The 6,000-nt window shown below is 46.9% G+C and overlaps 1 protein-coding gene across 1 annotated transcript in view; it reads left to right on the top strand.

Moving 5' to 3' along the window:
- Positions 1-6,000, top strand: part of PEBP4 (phosphatidylethanolamine binding protein 4) — a 267,163-nt gene that overhangs the window by 171,305 nt on the left and 89,858 nt on the right. The window lies entirely within an intron of this gene.

The following is a 6,000-nucleotide window of genomic DNA, read 5'->3' as shown; positions in this document are numbered from 1 at the left end:
TCTCTCTCTCTCTCTCTCTCTCTCTCTCTCTCTCTCACTCTCTCTCTCTCATTCTTTGCTACAAGAAATGACTGTCAAAAGGAGAAAAGAAAGAGGCAATGGGGAAGGAGGAGGTATATACTTGGAAATGAAGGTGACAGAAAAACAGAAGATATCAGTAAAAATTAATGCCAAAATGAGGGGCTGGGACCTCATGTCTGAGGTCCCTTCCAGCTCGAGCTCTATGATCCCATAAACTGGCGTCCCTCTGAGAAGGGCAGCCCTGATAAGATCCAGGCAGTCACACGCTGTGGGGTAGCCTCTGCAGAAAAGCTCACCCAGCCTCCTCTCAGAGGCCCAAGAACTTGGTTAGATTTTAACCAAGCAGAGGAAAGTGAGCATGCAGGAAGAGCTTGACAAAGGCATTTGCATGTTTTGCAGGTCCCTTTCATGTAGCCCTGGTCATCTTCCTCCAATTAATAAAAAGTCCACAGTGGTGGCACCATGTGTAAAAATGAGAGGGCCTGAACTGGATGATTCTCTAATGCTCGTGAGGTCGGGAAGCCACTGGAATCAACCAGGGGCTAAGATTTCTAGAAGCAGGCTGTCTACCATTCATTCACGAACCATTCTACTCATTCAACAATTTCAAATCAAACATTTTTTTAGTATCAGAGATCCTGCCACGGACTGATGATGTGGTCTCATGTGGGCGCTCTGTCCCCCAGGGGCAGGATGCAGATCACAGCCTCCCATGCCTGACTACCCTATATGACTCTTGTCCACACGCTCCCATTATCCTGCACTGGCATGTTGGGAGCTTTCTTCTAGATCTCTTGCTTGTCCTAAGAGCCTGGACCCCTAACTTTACCATTCATGGATCTTTTTGATGACATCCCTTTCCCAGTACAAGTCCTTGTTGACGCTGTGTCTGGCACCTGATAGTGGCCATTGTGTGCCCTTCTATGGTTCTTGGGAAAAGTCTTCGCTTTAACTAAGGGCATAAAGGGGAAAAGATCACACAATCCCTGAACTCAAAGAGCTTGCAATAAAGGGGACGTAGGCCCTGAGATACATCATATAGACTGATGATTATAATACAGTTAAGAAGTAACTGGGACGAAAGAGAGATCCAGACAAGTTACCCTAGGAAAACCTGAAGGAGAGATTGTTTTTGCTGGCTTCCCAGATGTGGGAACAACTATTAAACAAGTTGATTAAGAAATTAGGAGGGAATGCATTTGAGGCATGGGAGAGAGCCCACATGAATGGAATGACACAACAAGCATACTGATTTCAGAAACAGCTAGTCCAGTTTAGTAAGAACCCAAAATGCTGGAAAGATAGCTGAGAGCTAGAATGTGGAGGACATGACATTGAAAGGAGTTTGTGTTTGATCCTCAAGGCAATAGGGAGCTACTGAAGGTTTTTGAGCAGGGGCATGACATGGTCAGACCTATGCCTTAGAAAGATTATTTCTTTCTAAGATTATTAAGTGCCATACAATAGGCACTTAATAAATGTTTCTTGACTTGGCAGCAGTGTGCAGAATGGATTGGAGCAGGGAGAGACTAGAGGCAGGGAAGCTAGTTAGAAACCCATTATTAACCCATTAATCCATGGGAGAGGTGATAGGGTCTCACACTAGAGTTGTAGCCATGTGAATTGCCTGATGTAGTGTTGAGCTCATAGTAGGTGCTTAATAAATTACTGATTGAATGGGGAATAGGGAACAGATGCAAGAGTTAGGGTGGAGGGAGAATCAATACAATGAAAAAGAAGAGCAAAAGCACACAGAAAATTGCTAGGCATCATTTGCTTATTCTCAGGATTGAGAAAAGATCTAAATTTAGAAGAAGAAAAAAAATTTAGTTGGAACAGGGGAAAACAAGGCATTGGAAAGCTTTGAGTTGAGCTCCATCCTAATGGGAATTTCATCCTTCCCTCCTTTCCACCTTCCCTCAAGAAATCTGTCCCTACTGTTTAGCCTCCCAGAACCCCACCTCAAGGTAAGCCAGATGTGCAACGGGAAACCGGAAGCCCAAGGCATCTAGCTGGGCACTCTTCACCTGAGGTTGGCTCTGAGGTTGTGGGTAGCTGGCACCTCTTTATGGCTGAGGATGCCTGCTACAGGTTAGGTGAGAAATCCAGAAAAAAACTGATGGGCTTTGTGGGCTAGTTTGGCCCTGGTAGCCTGTAGGAAACAGGACTCATAGGGCATTGGTTACTAGGTTACATCTCACTGTATATATTTAACGTTGAGGAATGCTCTGTGTGCCTGCATGTGTTTTCTCTGTTCAGAGGTGTACCTTCAAATATGCTAGCTGAAACTCAAATGTTCCGGGAGTTTGGCCTAGCAGTGGTATCCTATAAGAGGGCAAGGGAGGAAAGATGTCTAATTGGACCCACTCAGTGATTCTGTATGGTCCACTGAAGTGAAAGGGGTCTTCAGAGCTACTTTGTGTCCACTGTCCCACACCCCATCCCCACTCTGAGTCTACTTGGGATTGAGTGCATAGTGTTACCAAGCTATTAAGGTAAAGCACCGGATTGGGCCAAGGAAGGCTTTGATTTTCCATTCCTCAAGACCTTAATAGACTGTCCAGGTGGTTCATTTTCCTGAAGGCAGGGGACTGAACCAGATGATCTCATACAGTCCTTTCCATGTGTTCAAATGAGTCCTGTCTTGTTTCACAGTATCACCATTAGCAATGTTGACCAAGTACATTCTCATTATCACTAAAAAGATGTGAAGAGTAGACTGAACCCAGATTCCTTGGACCTTTTTCCAGTTTCTCATTTCCTAACATGGGTTTTTTTCCCCTTGCCTCAGTTTCCCTGGGGACTATGGTACTCCATATAGGACCTCTGGGGATGAACAGGTAGCTGTCCCTGTATCACTGGGAAGTGTTGAAGGATGCAGGGAGGGGTTGGAGATGGCAGTCATATCCCAGATCCTCTCACCAAGCCTAGGAAAGGAGAAGTTCTGTAAGAACCAGACGAATTTGCTCCTAGGGCCTGGTAGCAGAGTGGGCCAGTGTGTTACTGGCCACATCAAAAAAAAGCCCTACCACCACCTTTGGCCCTTTGGGAATCTGGGCCTGCTCTTCACCGAGGATTAAGAAAGCCCAGCACACCTCGAGTCCAGCATGGAGGACTCTGACCACTCTGCCAGAGTCTCTCAGTTTCCATCCAGCTCTAAGCCAAGAGAAGTGATGGTCCAGGGTGAGGATGGAGGTAGGAGAGTTAGTCCTGGCTTCCCACATTCCCCTGGTGGCTGAGCCTCAGGCGCTGGGATGACGAATCAGGCAGCAGTGGCAGCGTGGGAGGGAGGGGTGTAGGGGGAGGGAACTCCTACCCCGCCCAGGCCCTGGATCATTTGAAAGGCAAATATGCCGGGTTGCCAAGGGAACAGAAGAAAAGGGACTTCCCTAGCATCAGTGACTCGTAGGGAATGGAGACAGGAGGCTGTGATGCTGAGAAAATTGTTTCCAAAAAAAAGTAAAAACCGGTGACTAAGCAGCCCAGTTATGTAAAGCGATCTCCGAGGAAGTGTGAGGAAGAGCCTGGAAGCCACCCCCATGTCCCTTCCTGCTCCCAGCCCCAGCTCCGGAGGCCCAAGGGAATTTCCCCAGGTCCCTGTCTCCCACCCTCAGTCAGCCCGCCCCACTCCCCGGTGGTAGGCCAGGAGTAGGGGTGCTGCCCCCAAGGGCATCTGACATCTTGCTGAGGGTAACCAGCTCTTTAGCTCTTTGGGTTGGGCAAAAAGATGCCTCTTCTCTCCTGGAGTAGGAGCCCGGGTAAGACTAGAATATTTGAAAGAACAACGTAGGATCTAGGTCAGCCTGGAAGGGGACCACAGGTCATTTGCCCTCATTGACATACTCAGCAGTAGGCCAGACTCATGACATTATGATATTGCCCACCCCACCAAGGTCAAACCCTCATAAGCAATTGGGGCCCCTTGTCCAAAACACCTCCATATGGTTAGCACCTCCCTGAGAAGCACATAGGTCCCATAATACCAAGTTCCAGAAACGAGTTATGCTTCTAACTGTCCCATACAATACAACCCAGTCCAACCAGCCTTTATAGAGGACTCTTACCAGCATCACCCCTCCCTCTGAGGGCTGAACTAGCTAGCCAGACCATTGGTTTCTGAGGACTGTTGTGGGGGTGGGTGGAAAGTTTGTTCAACAGCAGATTAATCTGCTGGACAATCATGAATGTGCCCATTCCCTTAGAAATGCTAGATTCACTTGATACTCAAGACCCTCGTGTTTGCTTTTATATCCCTAGTGCCTAGCACAGTGCCTTGTACGTGCCTAATAAATGTTTTATGAATTGAGCTTAATCAAGCTAGAGTTTAATTCCATTCAGAAAACATTTATTAAGCATCTCTTCATGGCGCAGTACAGACGGCACTGTTTCTAGAGTCAGAAGATCTAGGTTCAAATCCTGTTTCTGTCATTAGAGAACTGCTCTGGACCTCATCTGTAAAATGAGCATGTTGAGTCAGATGGCCTCTAAGGTCTCTTCCAGCACTGGCCCCATGATCCTGTGTGTAGGGCGTTGGGGTAGGTGCTTCGACGAGCCATGTGAGGTCCCTGCCATCAAGGATCTTACTCTATAATGGGGGATTAGCTGAGAACTACACACAAATAATGGAGCTGAGCCTGGACGGAAGGGAAGACGGCAGGAGGCTTTCCAGGCATGGGAAACATCCTGCGCAAACACAGACAGGAGAGGGAAGCTGAAGATGGGAGGACAACCAGAGAGGCAGTTACTTGATATGGGATAGGAAAAGCAAGTTAGAGCTAAGTTGTGGAGAACTTTCAATGCCAGGCTAAAATATTACCCAAAAGGAATACAGAGTCACTGAAGATGTTTGAGCAGCAGAAGGATGGGTCAAGCCTGGGCATTAGGAAGATGACTTTGCTGTCAGCTTTACGAAGGATGGATTGGAGAAGGGAAGATGCCAGAAGCAGACACCCCAACTAGCGTACTGTCACAGTCATCTAGGAAAGATATGGAAAGGGCTTGAGGTAGAGTGATGGCCCATAGGGGTGCACACAGAGTGTGGGCTCTGTGTGCCACAACACTGGGCAGTGCTCTATGTATATCTAAGGTGGGGACCTTAACAGTGGAAAGGAGGAGACAAACGAGAGATGTTCTAGAGATCAAAATGATAGGACTTGGCAACTAATTCATTTTGGGGAGCGGAGGGACAAAGATGAAGAACCAATCCAGGATGACTCTGAGATTTTAAACCTGAGGGACTGGGAAAATGGTGATGCCATCAAAAGCAATAGGAGAATACGGAAAAGGAGCGGGTTTTGGAGGTAAGAGAATGCATCCACTTAACATGGAAGGCCTGGATTAGTGGGTGCTCAAGGGTCCCATGCAAGGTTTCCTGGAGGCATTGTTCACAGACAAGAGCAGTAAGGTAGTGGAGGAGAGATAGTGCAGGCCATTTTCCTTCCACGATGGCCATTCGTGAGTTGGCCACTTCCAGTCAAGATATTGGGACTAAAAGCTCCGGAAAGTGAACGTGGGGGGCTATTGACGGTGGTGATGGTGATAACAATTACCATGGGACCCAAAGGGAGATATAGAGGATTTAGGAAATAAAAAAGAAGCCCTATTTCTGATGAACTCCAAATAGTCTCCAAATGTAGTCATACTTCTCAAGAATGGGAAGACCCTTAAATCTCTCTCTTACTAAATCCAAAGCATCTTAGGTACTTAGGAGTCTTTCCAACTCTCACTCTCAGGAAATTCTTCATATCTGACTTAAAACCCTCATGCTGTATTGTAAAGCCCTGCTTCCCCCGGTTTTGTCCTCTGTGGGGATTAGGTGCAGTTGAGAACGATCTTCTTTGTACAGTATTAGCCTTTTATAGCCTAGAAACCCAACTATAAAACACCATGAAAAATATCCCTTTAGCATCCCCATCCTGAATATTAACATTCACCTGGAAGTCAAAGATATGTAGAGCCTCTTTCTCACTGCTCCCCAAA

Source organism: Vombatus ursinus, unplaced genomic scaffold, assembly GCF_900497805.2.
Source record: "Vombatus ursinus unplaced genomic scaffold, bare-nosed wombat genome assembly UNPS02010219.1, whole genome shotgun sequence".
Classification (NCBI taxonomy): Eukaryota; Metazoa; Chordata; class Mammalia; order Diprotodontia; family Vombatidae; genus Vombatus; species Vombatus ursinus.
This window is presented reverse-complemented; position numbering and strand designations above follow the sequence as displayed.